A 21003-nucleotide genomic window follows, 5' to 3' on the forward strand; every position below is an offset into this window, starting at 1 on the left:
GCACTTTACATAGCTATCAATAATTTACCCATCCATTCTAAACTGTGCCGTCAATTTCATTGTTATTTCGGACTAAACACTAATTCACCTATTTGTATATACATGTTAATATTGTCTATTTCAGCATGATGTGATAGTCTAACATTTTGTTTTCTTTTATTTTCACATGGTTAAAAGAAAATGAGGCTTACTTTTTCAGGGTTCAATTTGAATGCGTGTGTTGTCTTTTACACTAATTCCTGTTATAATTTCTTCACTGCACGAAATACTTACATAAACTGTTGAGGGAGCTGTATACAATGCAGGGTTATTCCATTAGAAAGTTACTTTTGATTATGATGTGCATACACAACATCATAATGAGAATGCTTAGACAAGAGTGACAGTGTTCCCACGTCATGTGGACATGTTTTCACTGACCAGAGACACCACCAAACTTTTCCGACTTTCATGTCCACATTATATATGGAGGTCTATCTTTAAAGATGTGTGTGGGTCACATGATCACATGATTAGTACATCATCTTAGATATTGCTCAGTTCACAGGAATGACACACCTAACGCCGTCTTGTAATAGTGGGAATAGTGGCAAGATTTCCGCAATTTACTTGAGGTGGTGTCAAAATATTAATGAACTTATATTTTGAACATCTTTCTAAAATGAAGGTCCTATTTTATTTCCCATAACTAAAGGAGCTCTGTAAAAAACTTTTTTCAGATACCTTTGTCAAAGACCGTACAGTCTTCTCACTAGTGTGACGCTACACCCTGGTATTCGTGTTGCATGTTGCCTGAGTTATATCAAGATGTTCCACTTAATTGAGGAATTTAAGCCAAGTTTCACTGTGTCAAGATTGTATATCCAGCGCTGTTCTCATTTAGATAACATAAGATCTCTGTTGCTGCCTCTTTAGTTGGTTTAATGACTTGAATGACAAACCAGACCATATCTGTGTGTTTGTGTTGATGTGATGTAAAATGGGCAACCAGAGGTTTGTTTTATACCTTGCTTTTTAAGCACGATAGGTGCACATAAATCCTTTGTATGATTTGGTGTTTAGTCTTCCCTATATAGATTAAATTGCAAGGGCATTTTATACCGTGTAGTACCCAATCTGTTGTACATTTGGTAAAACTACAAAGTTTCCAATTCCTGCCCTTGAGTTCAATTGACTTAATGTTTTTGGTGAGTGGGCACACTGAGCATTGTCCGCATTTAAAATGGCCAGTGACGGGGGTGGAGGGGAAGAGACTCCATAATGTTGCCTGGTTTGAGAGGTCTTGGTCTCTTTTAGGATATGTATGTATTAACATATCTCTGAGATTTTTTTGTCTTTTAAAGGCAAATCTTGATACTTAGGGGTTCAATTCAGAGGTTTTTGCAAAATGGCAATTTTTCTTTTATGATTTTTCTAAATCCATTACTGATAGGACTAAAAGTGCTTACACAGGTTATTTTGTCTTCTTGTATTTTCTTGAGGGGGTTTAGACATCTTTCCCTATTGGCATGTTGTGCTCTCTTGTAAAATGTGTGAATGATCCTTTTGGGATAACCATGATCTTTTAGTCGTTTCTTCAGGTTTCTCGCAGTTTTCCACTCCTTTTTGTGGTTCTATTTTTTCCCCTTTGAAAACTGATCCCCCATAAACATTGGGTATTTTCTTTACTTTTTTTGTTTATGGGGGATCACATAAACAAAAAAAGTAAAGAAAATACCCAATGTGTAATTCTCCCATCTTCAATCATTACATCCCTGACAAATGGAGCATTCCTTCCGCTATGCAAAAACATCAACATTTTACTGTGTTGAATGACCCCTCCTTCACTCACCAACCCATCCTTTGGGGAAACCTGGTAAACAGTGAAACTCCAGCCCCACATTGACTGTGACAAACATTTTTACTACTGCTAGTCCTATTTTGACCACATACACAGGACTGAAAGTGGCTCCATCCAGGTATATACATTTTAGCAGCTGGCACAAGCACATTTGATTTTTTTTTTCTTTTCACTGTCTGCCTAAAGGTATCAGAACAAGTATATTCTATCTATGGAATGATTATATTGGGTGTACCTCAACATAATAGAGATTTGCACTGCGCAGCCTGAAGAAAAGACACAGTAATAAACAAAGTGGATACAAGTGAAGGAAGGTTGTGGTGCAGGACTATTCATAACTTAGAGTTAGGTGAGAAACCGCTCGCACTTCGCGCTTTACTGTATAACTACATTGGCCAAGCGTGAAGTGCGAGGGGTTTTGCGTATTTTTAGTGGTATAAGGGTTTACCACATACCTCTCACCACGGAGCTGGAACACAATACTTCAACACCCCAACGCAGTAGGACACAGCTCACCCTTGCCCAGTCTTTTACCTAGTCATAATTTAGAGCATGCTATAAAAATGAATAGACCAAAATGTCACATGGTGCTTTGAGTGACTTTATATAGTTATATACTCCTATCACTCCACTTGCAGGAGGAGGCTGATGCCTGAATTCAACGTTTTGACAATGGAGCATTTGCTCCTTCTAAGATGGCCGTCTGTTCCTTCATTGAGCACCAAGACCAGAGTGATGCAGCCTGCGACGACGCTACTCAAGCACAGAGGCATTTATGGCTGCCTTAGTGTGATCTGATTGGAGGGACTCCGAGGAAAAAGCTGCTCGTATTGAAGCCGGGAGGCCTGCCATTATCCCCAGCAAATGCCCCCATGAAAGGCCCTTTGCCTGTCTGGGCCTGCCCGGGGCCTTCAGCGGCTTGCAGCGTTGATCTGCCCTTTTTTTCTTCAATGGATGTCCTGACACTTTTCCCTTACCATTCACGCACGGGAAGCCCTGCACTGCCTACACTACTACGATACTTACTTTTACACTTGTTAGCCGCGTAACATATATCTGATCTGTCCCCAGTGAAGTGTGCTATATGCTGCCACCTGCTGCTATCTTACTGACTATGACCCATGTCTCTTGTTGCACACTTTCAGTCACCTTTCCCTACCTGACTCGAGAACTGCCTACGGTATCCACCAGATATTGCCTAAGTACCATGAGGTGAGGCTTGGGTATGTTGTGCTTTCTTTTCCTACCTATGGTGATATCTGACAATTGTACTATGCTGCATTTTTCCTACCTAGTATTGCATACTTGATATTGACCCCATACCATGAGGTGAGGCTCTGTTAGTATGCTGACTCCCACCTATTTTGTCTGTAACCTTATGCGTATTCCTCCACTAATGTACCTCACACATTCTGTAACTAGCGCCCTGATGCCTGAGTTTTTGGCATACTGAAGTAAATGCTAAATAAATAAGAACCACATTTAATAAAATATCCTGTAACTCAATGTTAGATACAAGAATAATTGTGTTGCTTTCAAAAAAATGAAAGAAGCTAATACAAAATAGTTTCTGTGTTATCCAGCCATGTTGATTAAAGAACATGCAGACGTATACAAATTATAGATGATAGAATATGCATTATAAATTCAATAATTTAGTTACATTTGTGATAGGCCTATATTTATGAAATTATAATTACTGTAAGAAGTATGCAAAGAGCATTTTTTCTTTTTAGATGTAGCATTGAAATGCTCAACTTAGTTTGAACGCTGGTTAAACACAAGATGAGTTTTCATACAGGGTTCAGCTATCTTAAGACAAGTGATGTCAGTGTCAACTTTGTTTAAAGCAGACCTCAATATTAACCAGTGATTAAGTCATGAAAGGAGATACATAGACACAGCTGTACCCAGTACCAGGAGCAAAAGGCTTGTATAGAAAACACAAGAAAAAATAAGCAAATGCATTCCAAAGCCAGGACTTTCATGAGCCTGTTTTTTTTATATGTTTGGCAGAATCACCTCAATGGAATGACATACATGTATGTATAGCCAGCTGACAATAGCAACTTCAGAGGAACAGATTACTATACAAACCCAGACCCTTGACCTGAAAGAACAGAAAGATATCTATCTGTATATTAATACGTTTACTAAAATGAATAATTTATTTCACAGGATATCTGTTTCAACAGGAGTTTCCAGTTATTATGAAGACCCCAACAAAGCATGTAATTTGCAGCATTAATCCATGTAAAGTGGGAAATAATCAAATACATGTTTGGTTATAATTTTGTAACCCTTTGCTTAAATGAAAAGCAAGACTATATTTGAATTCAGTAGAGCGTCCCCAATCACATGCATATAAAAAGGATATAATCACATGTCTGAATTATGAATAAACTCACATTGTTTTAAAACTGTTAAGCCTGCAGGTCCAGACACAGGAAGGATGTATCTGAATGCTGACATTTTGTGTAATTAACAATACATATGTCTCACTAATGGCACAGGTCCATACATGAAATGTAATGGGAAAGACATATTTCAGTCCCATTTAAGCATAAATCTGAAGGGGAGGGCTGGCTCACAGTAAAAGACATCCCCTTATGATATGGTACATTACATTGGGAAAATCAAAGCAAACAAGAGGATTCAAGTGAGTGTGAATACATGAAGGGAACCCATCGCAGCCTCTGTTCAATCCAAAATTAACACGTCAAATAATGCTGTATGGGTGGAGTTAGTTTGGTATTTAAAGTTAAACATGTCAGATGAGGGGAATCTTTTGGAAAACAACACAGGAAGATATCTTGTCTGAGAGGAGAACAGCTGATTGTGTTTTTACCTGGCTGTAGCTGATGGAAACCTCCTCAAGAAGGTATTATTTTTGAGGTATGGAGGTAACTGAATTCAGAAGCATTTCCCGAGACAGAGCCTGCATGTCTGCGAGGGATTTGGGAGGAAATGGAAGAGCTGAAATGAAAAGTTTACTTCTTGACCTGTGAAAACCACAACTTTCATAAAAGAAATATATTGCACTTTATTTACTCTACATAGTGCAAGAGGATGAGGGTTATTTTCTTTCCTTCATTCCTTTGAATATAATATCAATTTGAATAACCAATGTCAATTTACCGAATAATATTGTACAGAAACCAAAGGATGCTGCTTAAAGTGACCAATTCAATTAATCTTCTTGATTCCTTTAAATGTTATAATTTAATGTTATAATATCATGTTTGTGTGACCCTTAATTTATCAAGATATCTTCCTCCAAAATAAAAGCTTCTACCTTGAACCAAAGCCTGTACAACATTATGTATTTGAATCAGCCCTAGAAAAGCAATAGCCATATTTTTTTCTGCAGCCAAGACTTGTCGATTGTTTAGAGAAAACAAAGTGAATTGTGTTGTAACATTTATTCTAAGAATTGTTTTGACTTTTTAAACTGACAAGTGATGATAATGTGCATGTTTATATTGGAAAAGATAAGATGTTACTCTTTTGCTTAGAATATATATATTTTTATTTACTTTATTTAACTCAAGGGTTTTTAAAAGAATTGTTTGTGTTTCATTTTCTATCAGGTCAGTTAACCGTTTGTCCATTTTCTTCATCTATCGTCAGTAGAATCAGTTCTAAGATTTTCGCTGTGGCCGTAACCCAAGTTGTTCGTCCGCCCCCAATTAGTCTAGGCCACCAGACCTCTTCATCAAAGATGTGAGCTGTAGCTAAAACAGGCCTCAGGTATGGTTTTCTGATGGATTCAACTCCTGGGCATGTTAAGAGGCGGTGCCTCAATGTTTCTACTGTAGAAGAGTCTTTACAAAATCTGCATTTGTTTGAATTTGCCCTACCTCAGATCTTCAAAATTTCGTTGGTATGTAACAAGTTAAGGCGAGCCCTTAAAAAGATGCTCTTCAACTTTCGATTAGGATATTTTTCAATGAATGGTTGTAAACGTGAAGTTTTTGGTTCATGGGCAGCAAATGTGAAACCAACTTGTATGATGCCGCTTGATCGCAGGTGGTAGCCCAATCAAGTTCATTTAATTTTTTGTGAATTTTCATAGGGTTCTCAATTAGCTCTTTTTTGGAACACTGGATCAGTTTCAGTTTGTTTTCTTGTTCTTCGTACCAGTGATTTAATCCCATACATCGGCCTCCTTCAGCCTCGATATTTATCATTTCAAGTAGCTTCGGGCGATCTTCCAGCAGAAGCTTCCTAAACAGCATCATAGAGTTTCTTTCCACTATTGATAATAGTGAAAGCTGGCTCATTTCTCATCTTATTAAGACCATTGACATTGAATTAGGTAGATTCAGGACTTCCTTCCAATAGTGGCTCTCTAATTTAAGCCAGATTTATTTGGGTATCCCTGGCATTGCTTCAGCACCATAGACAAGTGCGGGAATGACCTTGGCGTTGTAGTAGTTCACAATGGGCGTTAGAGAGAAGCGACCGAACGTCCGGTCTATCGCTTTTGTCTGTGAAGTTAGGCTCTTTGTTTTGGTCAGCAGGTGATTTTGCATAGCATTTTCGTTTAGAAAATTATCGACCGTGATGCCTAAGTATTTAAAATCGGAGACTTTCGCAATGCTTTCGCCCTCTAGGTTCCAGGCAAAGGTGTCGCTTTTTTGTCTTCCCTTTCCAAAAAATTAAATTTTGGTTTTCGACTTGTTGATTTCCAGATGGTTATCTGAAATGAATTCAGTGAAGTTGGTGAGCTGACGCTGTAGCGCAATAGCTGTTTGATCAACAAGAATAACATCGTCCGCATACAGGATTCTTGATATTTTTGTGTTACCAAATGTGGTGAAAAAGCTCTGACCTTATGCTCTGTGTCCTTGTAGTCACCTATAAAGCTAAAGAAAAAGCACCGGGGCCAGCAGGCAACCTTGTTTGGCCCCTCGATTTGTCGTAATCTCTTCCGTTAGAGAACCTTGCTGGTCAAGCCGAACTTGTATTCTTGTTGCCGTATGGAGTGGAATGAGTGAGTGTAATATGGCCGCTAGACAGCTCCACTTTCTCAGATTCTCCCAAAGTCTTGTTCTATTGACTTGGTCAAATGCCTGCCTTAGGTCGATGAAGGCCATATAGGTTCGGGCCCTCCCGCTGAAGACTTGCTCTTTAGGATGTTCAATGTTAAGATGCTTGTATTGGTCCCCACATTCTTTTTGAAACCCGATTGAAAAGGATCGTTGCAAGGTGCCTCTTTTGCCCAGCTTTGAAAATGGCAAAGGAGCAGAGATCCGTAGACTTTGCCAATTACTTTTAGGAGAGTGATAGGGCAAAAGATTATTGGGTCGTCTCTCTTTCCTCCCTTGTAGATAGGCACTACAACTGCAGTGGTCCAAGATTTGGGTAATACCTTCGCTGTTGTTGATCTATGAATTACTTCGCTAATAAACCCGGCCCATGCCTCAGGATGCTCTTTCAAGTGCATATTTGTCAGGCCATCGGGGCCTGGGGCCCTGGAATTTTTCAATTTTTTCAACATTTCCACAATGTCTTCATGGTCGTGGAGCTCCACCCAAGGCGACACCCTTTGGTCCTGTATAAAAGTAGTTGGTAGGGATGGATCGAAAAAGAGCTTTTTGAAATGGGCTGTCCAGGTATCTTCACCAATACCATTAATTAGTGCATATGTAGTGGTTTGTTCTGTTGAGTTAATAAGGGCCCAGAACTTGCAGGAGTTGTTCCCACAAACAAGCCTCAACATTTCCTATGAATCTCTTTGGAACAAGGAGTGTCAGTACTCTTTAAGCCATGTCTTGTACTTTATCTTTTCGAGAATCAGAGCTTGTTTGTTTACCTCAGAGCTATCCCTTGTGAAAGCCTTCTGCAATTTCCTAAGTAGGCATCTTCTAACGACTAATACCAGATCGTAATTATGCACAGGTTTTTCAATGCATGATGCGTGGTTCGATCTTGGTTTTTTGAACATGTTGAGGAGAGCGTCATAGTTGGGTGGAATACTAACGTCACCTGCTGATCCTAACTGAGCATATTTGTTAGTTAGAGTGTTAATGTTGTTTGCACTCAAAGACAATCGATTTCCTTTCACATTAACCTCCACGTCCGATTTGAACGTTGTTTTTTCAATCGAAATGACAGGCCATGTTGTACACAATAAGTTGTGATCACTGGTTTCAATGATGGTGAAGGATGCAATGATCGCCAGCAGGGAGATTGAAACATAGATATAGTCTATTGTAGCTGATGAAGTATGACCTTCCCATGATGGAATGCGATTTACGCTTGCGAAAATGGTGTCGAGATTAACAAGTTCTTTCACGTTCATCAGCAAGGTCCATTTTTACCATGCGATTCAGCTTCAGTTTGGGACGGTCTGCAGGAATTCATTCCACAAACTGCGTTTAGATCACCACAGATCTATAAGTATGGTTCAGAGAGGTCAATATAGGCTCTGTCAATTTCATTCTCCACCATGTCCAGGAAATCTTGATCTGAAATGGAGTCTGGATTCCAATAGACATTGATGATTATGGCTGAGGTTTCCGCTATTTTATCCAAGACTTCGTTCCAGCAGTTCCATTTCACCTGGACTGTTAACATGAAAAGGGATGCAGTCAGAATTTTACTCAGTGTTATCCCCTTCCCAATTCGAATAGCGGTTAACCGGCCCGAAGATGGTCTACTTTTAGTAGACCTTTAGTAGTCCTGGACAGGATTTCAAACCCGTCCAGGACAGGCTTAGTTGTGAGCCATGTCTCCTGCAGACATAATATGTCAAATGCGGCCAAGTTTACGTCGCTCGGTACTGTAAGGTGTGCAAAACATTGTGTGTTCCATGAGCCTAACTTAACCGTTGAGTTAATTGTGGGCCGTATCATGACCTATGTTGGTTTTTGGACGGGCATGGATTGCTATTTTCTTTGAGGAACCAGTGCTTTGGGAAGCCACGCCCAAGGATTTTGTAGGGGATTAAATTTGTCCCTATCGGTGTGCTGTTTGTTGTTTTTTGTTACGTTTTGCGTACATGTTCTTTTGATTGATGTAAGCGGGCCACAAGGTGTTCTTTCACTTTTCTTGTACACCTCCTCCTGACATTCTTTGTAATTGTTCACAATTGAGGAAGCTCTTTCTGGTTTTCTAGTTGGAGCAAGATCTCTTCTCGCCATATGCGGACTGCTTGTCGTCTCCATTGATTTAGTTGTTAGTTTCTCTTGCTCATAGGGATGTTTCTGTTTACTACCTCTGAAGAGCTAATGTACTTGGTATTTTGTTACGATTTCCCTAAACTTGAGTATTTTCTGATAGTCGTCAGTGATTCCTCGTGTTGCTGGTGTCTCTCAACATCGATTTCTCTTAGATCATATCCCAGTTTTAACAAATGTCTCAAGGAATCACGCAGCTTCTGTTTGACAGATCGAGAATTAATATATAGATAAGTGGAGGCCTGGCGACCTTCATGAAATGGCTCTACTATTTGCAGTTCGCTTCATTCTACTGATTTGAGGTTAGGAATGCTATGTAGCAAGTTGATCACTGTTCTTCTGTTAAGAATGCCATAGTCTTGGCTGTTGTGTATTTGTTCAAGTTTAAAGGCAGGGTTTCCCAGCTTCTTTGAGTGGGTGCTTGATTTAGGTAAGGCTTCATCTCATGTATCCTTTTCATACCCATTCGACCTTCTGTTCTTTCTACCAGCATCTCTCCTGGTAGTTCCCACCTGCCATTCATGTTCTTTTTTCCTTCAATCTTGTGGGCTGCTTGGTTTCCTCCCCCCACTGTGATTCAAGGATTTAGATGCTTTTGAAGAATAATGCCTTTGCCGGCCTTCACTGGGTTTGTTGGTTACCTTCACCCGCGTCGGGCCTGTACCCCATTTTTCAATTCGGGCCACCTTCCTACAACGATCCTCCAATGACAAGAAGTGATGTTGATCTTCAGAATCCATTGCTCTTGATTCTGGTTGGGATTCCACGTTTTGCTTGTTCTGAATGTCTCTTGGAGAGATGTGGTCTTCGTTAATTACACAAGTTCCCTCACAATGCTGGCTCAAATTTTCTAAAGCTTCCTCCATCAGGAGTTCCTCCGTAGTTTTGGAGATGTTTGAAGAATTGGATGTCTCCAATAAATCAATACAGGTAGATGATAACCCTTCCTCTGTACGTTTTGAGGTTTTGCTGCTTTGGACTGAGGTTGCCAGCTTTATTTCACTCTGCCTTCCTGTCTGGTCTAGAGACCAGACCCTTTTCTGCCACTGGTAGGCAGAAGTCTAGTTGTTTCTCGTTTCTGGGTGTCAGAGGATTAGTGGGTTTGCACTCTGCAAATATAGGAAATTCTTGATTTGCTGCTGTCGCGTTGGCCTTCCTATGGGGTTTTTCCAGGTCAATCGGAAGTATTAGATCCTTATCTTCACATACACAATTGTGGGGCTTCTTCTCCCCCAGCAGGCGACATCCTTTGGCCATCGCTTCATTATCATTCGAAGACTTACAGCTTGCGTCGGATGCTTGAACGGCATGTTGTGAGAAAGAGCTTAACTTGTTGTTACTCGTAGTCATTCTACATGTCTTAGAGTCTTGTTTGATGGATTGAGGGGAGGCGCATGACTTGTTTAAAAGCTTCTCCAATTCATCAGGTGTTCTCAAAGGCAGTTGACAAGGTATGGATTCAATGATCGACATTTGACATCCTACCTCATTGGTGGTCGCTGGAGTTGCGGAAAAAGGTTCTTCCGTGTGCACCGGTCGGTGTGAGATGGTGTATTCTCTTGCTTTTTCTTTTTCTAGTGCTGCAATGTAGCCCTCCAAATAAAGCAATGTGGAGTGCATCATTGCTGAAATGGTGCTGTGATCTTTTAAAGTATCGTTGATAGCCTCATCCAATTTTGTAAAAGGTGCCGAAGCAACGGTTACTGCTGACATGATTGTCAGAATGTCAAGTTTTTTCTTTGGTGATTCTGCCGAAGAGGATTCCGCCAGTTCACTACGTCTCCTATCCTTAAGAGTGGTAGATGCCATAAGTAGACGTAGGTTCTTTTTTGCTGGCTTTAGACACGCTGAAATAATGGGCGGAAATGCATCTTTTCCTTTTTCTTTCAGATCCTTGAAGATCTTGGCTTCCACTTGTTGTTCCCCTTGGTTTTTTTCCATGTCAAGGTGAACAGTTTCCATACTAGAAGGCATGTTCAAGTCAGCAAACGCTATTGTAGGTAATTTGCATGTAATTTCATTGTTGCTGTTCCGTGGACTAGAAATCGGTCCACCTATCTCCTCAGATGGAATAGCAGTCCTTTGGTGTTAAGTATTTTTGACATTGTGGGGTGAGGGGGGTTAGGCCCTTTTCATTGGTTTTAGCCCCCAGTGAGGCCTCAGAACTGAATACGACTTCCAACATTTCACTGTTGCTAATTTCACAGATGTTTTCATATTTTATTTTGCAACACTTCCCAAAACATTCTTTCAAAGTTTGTGAGAGGGGGGTGTCGCTATCCATGCCTCTTGTATTTTCCTTTGATTTTATTATTCTCCTTGTTGTGCGTTTGACTGGCTGATTTTAGTGTTGATGGAGCCACAAAGTTCATCACCACCATTTTTTGGTATCTCGCCTGACTGGGTAGGATGATCGCCAGACTGTACTAGACATACTGTTTTGTCTTTTGAAGCTTTCTTTGATTTTTTAGACCATGGCCCATCTTCCTTATTTATTGAGGAGGCTCTTGTTGAAGAGGTCAATGGAATGGCTTTTAAATGAGTGATGGGGATGAAGGGCCGAGAAGTGATGGACATCTCACCTTTCTCGGTCTCTGGGCTGAGAGTGGGATGGGTGTAACAAGGGCCAGGCTTGGGTCTCCCTTTTCAATCCCCCCTCTGGTCAACAAGTTGACCACACTTCCTTGTGTCATGATTCCTGCCCCTCATGTCCCCAGCCCTCCAAGATGTCAGGCTGGAGTCAGGCCACGATCAACTACAAGGCACTCAAGGGCCTCTCCATCCCTCCAAAGACCCACTTGGAGTCAGACTTGGCGCTTGTGGCACCAGACTCACTCACTCCCATAGGATAACATTGGGGATTGGACTTGTAGTGCATTGATGGGGACAAGATGGATGCCCCCACATATTTCGGTTCCCAGAACTGCATGTGCACTCTAGTCTTTTGGGTGTGGTTCAGCCCAGAGACACCTGGGATACTCAGAGACTATTTAAGCCACGCCCAGGCTGAGAAACATGCTTTGTGTTTTCTGCACCTGCAGCGTGACACTCACCGTGTTCGGATTGGTCTCCAGTAGGCCTGCATCTTTCTTCTGCGCTCAGCTCCTGCAAGAACAAGAACACCGTTAGGAACAGCCTTACCTTGCAGCGCTTCTGCCCATCATTCATCGCTTCTACTGTTCTGCGGGCATCTTCGGCGGTGTCATTCCCATCCCGGCACGCCGCTTCCTAAGGAAAAGGGAAAAGAACAGAAAAAAGGCATTAGTAAGCATTCAGCAAATCTTTGCTTATTTTTAAAGACTGTACGAGCTTCAAACGCTTACCCGAATCCCAGCCGCTCTGGGGAAACTCTGTCTCCGGAACTTCTCATCCATCTGCAAGAGGGAAAAGACACTCCGGGTTAGCGTGGAAACATCTAGAGACGCGGCATACCACGTTAACTCACTGCATTTCTTCTTCATAACCGGCATCCACGCTGAAAACGTCGCGACACCTAAAAAGACACAGAAAAAGAACTCAGTTCAATACAAATACGAAAGGGTCGCATCACGCATCGCGCTCTCACTCACCTTCAACGCTACTCATCTCAGCAGCACGTCGCCATCCCCGGACGCCGGCCATCATCTAAGGAAGGAAAGGAATGAAGTTAGAGAACTGTTCAAAAGACTCATTATAATTACCTGTCGGACTCTTGCCAGTGAAGTAACTAGGCAGCAATGAGCCCGCATCAATCAACGCGCCCCGGCGCTGAAAGCAGGATGGAGAGCACACTTTCCAAGAAAACAAGGTGAGCTGTGGATCAAAGGGAAGGGCTGGACCCTGGGGAAGAAGGGGTTCAAGCACACAGAGACAATAGGGAGTTAAACTCTACCAATCCTGTGTTTCAGGCCCAGTCTCCAGTCGAGTAGACTCCAGGGAGGGTTCGAGGTCGTAAGAGGTCAGAACAGGCTGAGTGACGTCCCCGTGGATACCAGGTGAGCGTTACACCTTGGCAACCTTCTCTATTCATGAAGGGTCTCGGTATCCATACTTTTGCCACTCCTCCCAAATGTCCATGGTACCTCACGTGCTCATCTAAGGTCCAGGTCATATATCAGTAATCTCCATCGGGTTTAAGCCTCATCCACCTTCCCCAGTCGTTGTGTGAAACCAGGGGAAAGGAGAATCTTGTACCTGGCAGGAGGACACTGCTTTAGGTGTGATTGCATATATATACTGAAGGGTGAAACCCCTACTCTGTGGGAGACTGGGGAAAGAATGCAACAAAAATCACAAAATTGTGTCCCCACAGGGAATAAAGTAATGGTGATGCGGTATATCCATTACCGATGCTCACCTTATTTTCTCTAACCTCAGTTTGTGTGTTAAACTGTTTTAAACAAGGATTACCACAGACTAAATCTATTGCTCCTAAGTTATGTGTGTTTAACCTCTTCTTTGCATATAATTATGTCATTAATGTTGTCAGAAGATCATTGCTTTGAAGATATACATTTGACACAATGCAGAATCTTGATCATACAAAAATTTGTATTTCTCGTTATTTTAATGAAAAACATAAAACAATCTTTTGTGCATGAGCCTCAATGTCATTTAACAAAATATTATCTGGAAGCAGGTTCAATTTTGAATACATAACATATTATAATCATGTTAACGGCATCAGAATAAATCATGCACCGTACAAAAAACAATAATAATTGGAAACAGGTAAAGTAAAGAAAATATACAGAAAATTAAACAATTCAAAAGGACAAACCACTGAAAAAAAGACTTTACATTTAAACAAAACAATTCTAAATATCACAGGACATGAATTCTATCCTTATGGGCAGAAAAATATTATAAAGTTATTTAGTTTTCACCCTGTTTTATTTATGGGAGTCCACCTGTGTACATTCCAAGGAAAACCAAGGAACGAAAGAAACAATTATAATTCCTAGTGGGGTGTGGAGATGTATGGCTAGTGTAAGCTTGGTTTATACATTCACACTTGCCAACCGCTTCTTACAGTGCTGCTCAGGTCAACGTGTGATTGCAACACCCGAGAGTCTTTGTTACTTCATCAGCTTCCGTCTAAACGTCCAGTCATACCTATCTTCTTTTCAGTAGTTTCTTGCACTGCATTATAGCTTCTCCGATAACGCAGAATGCAAATAACATTAGCACTAAGGCTGCTTTCAGCACTTTCAGTCTACTATCCATCTGGGGATCTGGAGCCACTTGGCATTGACATTGGCCTGTTCTCCTGGAACTTCTGATGCAAAGAACATCTCTATCCTACTGATTCATCTGTGTTCTGGTGTAATCTGAGCTCTGCCTCCCAGAGCAAGCTTAACACAAGCCTTTTGTATGTGCTATAATCGAACACCCAGGCCCTGCAATAGTTTCACAGACCTAAAAATTGCTGCAGTTTCCTTACTGTACGTGAGGGTGTTCTAAAAATCAATTCTGCTCTTTCTGGGGTTACCTTCTACCTTCTTGTGATATTAGCTGACCAATGTACAACACCTCACTCTGGCAATATTGCAGTTTCTCCTTGTCCATCGTATAACCCTTTTCTGCTAACACTGTCAGCAACTGCACTGATTCTTTTTACACTGTTCTTCTGATCTGCTGCAGACTAGGATATTGTCTATGTACTGAATGACTGTGCTATCCAGATGTATGTTCCCCACTTTCATTTGAAGAACCCTATCAAATATAGAGGGTGATTCACAGCACTCTTGTAGGAGTCTTGTGTGTATCCACTTTTTATTTCTACAGACACACAATGTCAAATCCTGTGATTCCTCGTGAAATGATAAAGAGAAGAAAGCATTCTTCAAATCTATCACATGAAGTGGGTAGTTTCCGAAGGAATGCTACATAGTATGGTCACTGGATTGGGAACTAACGGGAACTCTGCTTCAACAATATGGTTCAGATGGCGCAAGACCTCAATAAACCACCATGATCCCCCTGTTACCTTCTTCACAGGGTACAGAGCCGTGTTACCCTGCAATTCTGAAGGCACAAAGATCTGTTGCTGCACTAACGCGTAAATTGTCTCAAAAATGGTTGCATGTGTTATAAACGAATAAGAAAATAATGAATGAAATAATAATGAAAAATAAATAAATTCAATGTCTTTTTTTATTGAGGTGGCTTGCACCCCCAATCTCCCTGTTCCCTCATGCTTCCAAACCCACCCTGAACACCCCCACACCTTTTCACCCTTTACCCCATATATTTATTTTTCTGTATTTTTCGTTATTGCTGCATTCATTATTTATTTTCATCATAATCACTACTGTCGGGGTGGTTCTCCCGGGGCCGGCAGAGCCGTCCGCAGACCTCTGGGCTGGGGAGGCCCCAACTCTTCCTGTGTCCACAAAAGGAGTTTGAGACACACACAAGAAGCAAGGTGAGAACTGCTATTTATTATAATAACGGCAGGGATGGGTCTCGGCTCGTATGCATCCGATGAGACTCTCGTTGTTAGTGGGGCTCGCAGGCCCTTTTTACAGCAGTATGACGTGCTACTCGCGTCAACTGGGAAAAATCGTCACAAAACCTATCGCCACTCTGGATTGGGTCCCCAAGCGGTAGGGTTAGTATATGTCCCCTGTGGGAAGAAATGTTAGTGGTTAAGGACGGATCAGGTGGTACACTTGGGCTGTCCCTAACAGTTGTTACTTTAGAATTCTTACTGGGGGACCCTTGGTGATTGGCTAAGAGTACTGGCGTTAGTAGTAGGCTCCCCTGTATTCTGATTGGGTCTCCCGTGAGCCCCCAAGCCTGGGACCATCGTCGTTCCCAGCTCACGGTGTACCTGTCATTAGCAACAATGTGCAACTAGTTGTTTGTGCGGACAACGGACAGGTCTGCTCATGGGCTTGCGAGCGGGTCTTTCCCATCGCTGTAGGTGTCCATCTTGCTGCTTCTTTGTTGCAACCTGTGTCCCAAACGTGGGACCTGGCGGCTGTCTGTCTTGTGAGCCTGGCACCTTGTCAGTTCGGCCTGGTCACGTGTGGAGAGACCGTAGCTGGAGCAGAATTATGAACATTAGTTTTTGTATTTCGCCTCTGAGGGCTTGGCACTTGCAGGTGCAACCTTGGCGCTGGGCTCGCGGCATGCGAGTTGCAATATTGTGGCCTTGGCTGTGAGATCTCGTTGGAGGCTCGTTCTGCATGGTCAGCACTTGTACTCTTGTCGCTGAGAGGATTTTCATGTCGAGGCTCCTGTCTGGGACTCTTGCTTGCAGCCTACTCGGGCCTAGTTTATGGGTGGCGGTACATGATCCATAGTATGGAGGTCGCGGGGCGACAGAGTGTCACAAGCAGCACTAGATATACATAGTGGTGTCGTCATAGAGATGGGTGGCAGGGAAAAGCATCAGCAAGCATGTACGTGAGCTCTTCATGCGTCTTGCGTTTCTGTGGAGCTGTAGAAGGCCTATGTAAAAATAACAATGATGCTCGTCAGTGGGTGTGTCAGTCCCCTACGTCATAGCACTGAGTATGTTCTTCGTGTAGGTTGGTGTGTGAGTGACCAGCGTGCATGGTGGCACGTGTGTTCTCGTCTGTTGGCTATGTCGTCATGACATCTCTAATGATGGGGATACTTATGGCTGTTGTTCTAGTTGAGCTGGTCCATGTTGCAGGCGTCGGCTTGAGCCTGTCGCGCTGGTGGACACACTCCTCTTATGTTTAGGTTTCTGAACCAGTGTATTTTGTCATCTGGTAGGTAAATTAACTCCTCTTGTGGGGGATGTCTGGGTCGTGATCCCCTAGGCCATGGTCTGGATGAGATTGGGGGAAGGGTGTTATCCCATTCTCTTACTTCAGTCCCCCCTCTGGTTGACTTGTCGACCACAAAATCATCCTTTCCTTTATCTCCCTTCACTCTCCATACTTTCGTTATTCCGGCCAGGTGTCCATAGTGGTTGACATGATCTTCAAATGACCAATACATATAAACACAGCCGCCGCCTGGTTTGCAATAGACCGATCTTCCAACATAGCTCCTTGGGTTCCTTGGGTTCTCCACTTTCACAGATGGTGGGTCTATGTGAGAGTCCAATATTTGCTTGCGCAGTCTCTCACTTTCCTGTATAATCATGTCTGTGTGCTTGTCATCTTCAGCTGGTAGTAGGGCGTGCATGCCGACATCTCCTTCATTTCAGTCGTTGTACGTGCTTTTCTAGCTTTCCAGAACTTTATTACGATCAACACAGCTGTCACCAGTATTATGCATCCTACTGTTAGCTTCAGCCCATCTGACAGCCATGAAGGCATCCATGACTATAGAAATGAAAACCAGCTGCCATCTTTCTCTACTCCTTTACTTTCTTCCACCATTTTGGAGTGCATCAGGGCAAGTTGTGATACGTGTTCCATTCTCTGTGTCATTAGCAGGATTGAATGTGCAACATGATTGTCCTATTTTTGCACAAACTCCTCCTTCCATCGCTGTGAGAAGGTCTAGCCCATACCTGTTTTGTAGTGCTAACATTCTAACTGCTCTCAGTTCTTCTTTTATCGCATTGAATCCATTAACAGTTGAATTTATTGTCATCATCAGCTCTCATCTGGTGATCTGTAACCATTTTGCATTTGCGTATGCCTGCAGTCCGGGGTGTATTATTGATGAAAAGAACATTGCTGCTCTGCTAAATAGCCTGTGTTCTGGTGGGATGGAGGTGAGAGCTGTTTCCGATCTTCCCCACAGGTAGTTTCCCATCAGTGGTTCACCTTGTCTTTTCACTCTTGGCAAAGCGTTATTGTTGTTGTTCTCGTCTCCTTCTTCTGATTGTACAGATCTTTTCCTCCTTTTGTTCCCTTCGTCCATCTGGGGGAAGTTGGCCATGTTGACATGTTTCTGAGGCACAACCAAGGATGGCACATTGATGTTTACCATAGTGCATATTCCATTCCTTAATGAAGGCAAGGTGTGGTATGCCTTATTGCCGCAGGCCCAATAGTGGTCCATTAGAACTGCTGTGCCAGCACCCCCCTCTGGTATCTCTATTGATCTCTCACAGTTGGTGTTATATCCCACATCCATATCGCCATTGTGTTGATAGCACAGTGTGGGTGCAGTTAGCGGTAGTATACTAATTGGATCTTCATCCTTCTCCAGCCACGTCAGCATTGGTACATATTTGGCCATCTGTCGTTGTGCTCTTTTATAGAGGTAGTATTTTCTCGTGTTATCATATTACTCCCAGCCACTCCTATTACCCATCCGTCATTCGTATATATTTTCCCAGTTATTGATATTAGAGGTCTTTCCCAACACCCTTGTTCACCAGCAATTTCGCTGGCATACCAATCACAATACAGGTATTGTAATGTTACTTTCTTAGTTTCTCCTTTTTTGGGACCATTCGTTATGTATCTGAAACCTTCAGTATGTAGGCTCCTTTTAGGCTACATCAGATATGTTTAGAGGAAATTATTTTCGTATGGATATGTGTCCCTCGTTTTCCATTGAAGTGTTACCACTGTCCCTTTGAATCGTCCTTTTTTTTGGAACAGTGACAAATATATCAGACATTCCACTGTTTTTGCTGGTAGTTCAGTAGCTACAAATGTTCTTGATGCGCTCATAGCGTATGGGATCAACGAGCACACATAGCAGTTGTCCTCAGTTGTCTGCTTACCAATTTTGGTCATGTGCTGATACCACATGTTGTTCGAGACGTGTGCTGAATCTGTGAGGTATGTGTCAATTCCCTTATCATCTCCATATGTGCTGCGTTTAACCCTATGCTCTTTACTTCTGGGGTTGCTTGTACCACCTGACACCGTGGGAAGGGGTGAGTTAGTTTTGGGTACAGCCATCATGTCGTAAGCAGAGTGTTTCTGCGAGACAGACGCAGCCAATAGACCAGTGACAACCAACACACCTATGAACTTTATTGCAATAGCTAATCTCACTGGCATTTTTTCTCTTACCTTTGCTGCTGTCCTGCAGCTTATTCTTGTGATGTTAAAGATGCCCGCCTGAAAATTCTGAAAATATGCGTTATTTGGTTAGTTGTCTGTTAGTCAAGCTCTGCCTATCAGATAGTCATTCAGTGCCCAGGCGAAAAGCTGCTCCCACGCTAATATAAGTGACCTGTCTCTCAGAGCTGGTAAGTGCTCGTGGAGATTTGGAAATGATTGTTCTATGGCCAAAATGAACGTGTTGTAGTATGCATGTACCCTTCTCTTTTTTTATATACTTTGGTCTCTTTATATGGTATACAAATTGGTGTGACAGGGCCTCAGGGGTGTTATCATCTGTGGGTAGCATTTACTCCTCAGCACAACACAACTTTAGTTACTTCACTTTTTATACAACACAGTAATATGCGGTACCTGCATGTGTGAGACAAAAAGAGAGCATACATGTGTTTATATGTGTGTGAATCATTCAAGTTAGACAATGTCCTTTATTCGGTGATGGCACGGACGGGGCTGGGCGGGGCAGAGGTTTGTTTGTTTTGGGATCTCGTGACCATGGGGTGAGCAATGGGTGATTGTCAAAAGTCTATGGCTGTGGCTGAGGAGGGGTCAGGCGCAGTGTCACAATTGTCCTTTATTGTTTTTGCTGTGTCTTTGTCTGTTGTTGGTATTTCTGATGATGTTGTTGTGGTGGCCCTGTCGTCAATGCGAGGGCGGGTCTGGCCTTTGGAGGGCTTGACGTCATGGAGGTGGTTCCAAACTCTCTTGTCGGCTAGTTTAATGGCTCTGGGAGCCACTGCTTCCACCATGTGGGGCCCCGTGAACCTGGGGCTGTTCCACTTTCTGTTGAAATTGCGGAGGAGAATGGTGTCTCCTTCCGCAATAGTCCACTGTTTCTGCTGCTCTTGTTCCTCGTTTGTTTCTTCTGGTTGGGTGATCTTCGACCCGCCCCGCGTGCACTCGAGCTGTTGAGAGATAAAGGCAACACTAGTAATCAAGGAAGACACAGTCGTACATTTCATTACCAAAAACATTTGCAGAGCTGTCATAGTTGGTGAAGGCCCTTGATGCTGGTGTTAATGGAAGGCGCATCTGACGTCCATTCACCACCTCGTTGGGAGTGAGGTGGTGGTCAGATCCTGGCCTATTCCTCAGCTCAAACAGAGCTAAGGGGAGGCAGTACAACCAGCTTTTCTTAGTTGTCTGCTGTATTTTGGCAATCTCTTCTTTTAGCAGGCCGTTCAGACGTTCACAGACACCGTTGGCCTGCGGGTGGTATGCGCATGCAAACTTATGCTTTATGCCAAGCATTGCAGTGATGTGCTCGAACATTTCATTAGCAAAGTGTGGGCAATTGTCTGACCGCAACACTTTGCACACTCCCCACCTCGGGAAAACTTCCCTCACCAAGAATTTAACTGCTCTGAATGCGTCCGCATGAGAGCAGGGTCCAGCTTCAATCCACCTTGAAAATGGGCACACCACTACAATCATGTATCTTTGTCCTTGACATATGTTGATCATGTCAACATAGTCAATGTGTAAGTGCAGGAAGGGTCCTTCTGGCCGGGGTATAGTACTTTTATCACTTGCAGCGTGTGACCGGCTGTAAACTGTTGGCACGTTAGGCAATTACTGATAAATGTTGCAACCTGTGAGTTTAGCTCGGGACAGAACCAGGCCTCCTTAATTCGTGCTGCAATCACTTCCTTCCCTGTGTGTGCTGGATTGTGTAGCTGAGCTAGGGCTGTTTTCAACAGTGCTAGGGGCATGACTATCTTTCCTGTATTACTCTGACGCCACAATGCATCAGTGGGAGACATTGTGCATCCTCTTTTTACACATAGCTCCTTTTCAGCCATAGGTGCTGCTGCCTGTAATTCCAGTATCTGCGTTTCAGGGATGTGTGTGTACCCATCCTTCATCAACATTTGTCTCGCTCCCACCCTCCCCCATATTTTCCTTTTTCTGGGGGGGTCCAAATTTCTCCAAAATACACAGCATGCTTAGCAAGTGCGTCTGCTGTTTCGTTACCTTTTGAGATGGG

The sequence above is a fragment of the Ambystoma mexicanum genome, chromosome 7q (assembly GCF_040938575.1).
Source record: "Ambystoma mexicanum isolate Mex_15411 chromosome 7q, UKY_AmexF1_1, whole genome shotgun sequence".
Lineage (NCBI taxonomy): Eukaryota > Metazoa > Chordata > Amphibia > Caudata > Ambystomatidae > Ambystoma > Ambystoma mexicanum.